We start from the raw sequence: 1,941 nt of genomic DNA, 5'->3' as shown, positions 1-1,941 counted from the left end.
AAAGCAGTCTTTGCATTTATCTTAGGGTTGGAGTTTCCCTATGAGCTTCATTGATCAAAAGCTGAAATCCTATTTGTGGCCACAGCATTTCAGCTGGAATCATAAACCTCCCTTATTATGATCTGTTCCTGCCCAACCCACACCACAGAGCCAGAAGAAAAAAGCCATGAGGAAGCTCTGAGGTTTGTTTTTAGAGACTGGACATCTAATTGCAGCACTGGGTCACCTTTGGTTGAGGCTTTACGTATTTATAGACAGAGTGCTCTTCCATTGCTCATGCCTTTGTATGGTTTTCACGTGGGATTAGTCACCTCCACGGTAGCAGGAAAAGTAACTGAAAAGTCAGAAAGAAGAAAAACAGAAGCCCTGAGTCCACAGTTCCTGAAGGCCTGAGAATTGATTCAGCTGGGTCCTCTAAATTTTTGGAGTGCTTTCTTTGTAAACTTTCTCTTGCTCTAAACCATTGCATACATCAAGCAGTCCCACAGCGATTATTTAAATTCAATCTCAGGCCATAAGAGGAACAGCCACAGGTCTAAATCTCACTGCAACTTGAATATGTAACAAGGTAAGAGAATCCAAAAGAGCAAATTCTGTGGATGTAGGTATCATGACACTAAGGATTTTCAGTGGTCACAGTGCAACTACCTGCCAGGTGGCCCTGCTACCACCATATCACACGGGCTGCACTCAGTATGCATTGCTCTGCATGAGAGTGTCTAGATCTAGATCTCTACATACAGATATAGATAGATGATAGCTATCTAGATATAAATATGGATATATACATGTGTATACTTCATAGAGATGTGTATCTTTATATACACATAGCATTTGTTTGTTTGCATCTAAGCCAGCACCTCTAGCCACCATATATCCCTCCATGTCTATATAACAGCATGGATATCAGAACTGTAATAACTGCATATTGGAGATTGGCACAGAGATTCGGTAGATAATTTTTAAAGAAATTTATTGAAAGAAAAAAGATATGGATCCTGCCAATTCTTCCCCACTCCTTATAAGGCGTGTTCTTCTCCTCTGCCTTGTGATGCAGTGTTATGACAGTTATAATAGTGTCCAGAATTTTTTTTCAGCTTTATTGAGGTGCAGTTCGCAAATAAAAAATGTATATGTTTACAGTGTATAATGTGATGCTTTGATGTATGCAGACGTTGTGAAGTGATTACTACAATCAAGCTAATTAACATATCCATCACCTAACATAGTTATTTTTATTTGTGTGGTGAGAACACTTAAGATCTAGTCTCTTTGCAATTTTCAAGTATGCAATAAAGTATTATTAACTATAGACACAATGCTGTACAATAAATCTCTAGAACTTACTCATCCCGTGTATATAAAGTAAGACCTTGAGTCTTCTCACCAACATCCCCTATTTGCCCCTCTCCCTGACCAGACCCTCAGCAACCACGATTCTACTCTATTTATATGAATTTGACATTTTTAGATTTCACATGTAAATGAGATAATGCAATATTTATCTTTCCGTGTTCTGGGACTGGCCCATTTCACCCAGCATAATGTCCTCCAGGTTCACCCATGTTGTTGCAAGTGACAAGATTTCCCTCTTTTTTAAGGCTGAGCAACACCCAACTGTTTATGTGTATATATGACACAATTTCTTGATCAGTTCATCTGTTGATGCGTACTTAACGTTGTTTCTGTATCTTGGCTACTGTGAATATTGTTGCAATTAACATGGGAGTGCAGATATCTTCTTAAAGACTGACTTCGTTTCCTTTGGATATATACCCATTAGCGGGATTGCTGGATCATACGGTATTTCCATTTTAAATTTTTTGAGTAATCTCCATACTGTTATCCAAAATGGCTGTACTAATTTACATTCCCATCAAAAGTGTACAAGTATTCCCTTTCTCCCCCTCCTCACCATCACTTATATTTTGTCTTTTTGAT

This window comes from Symphalangus syndactylus, chromosome 3 (genome assembly GCF_028878055.3).
Source record: "Symphalangus syndactylus isolate Jambi chromosome 3, NHGRI_mSymSyn1-v2.1_pri, whole genome shotgun sequence".
Taxonomy (NCBI): domain Eukaryota; kingdom Metazoa; phylum Chordata; class Mammalia; order Primates; family Hylobatidae; genus Symphalangus; species Symphalangus syndactylus.
The sequence above is the reverse complement of the archived record's forward strand: the minus strand, read 5'-3'. Positions refer to the sequence as shown.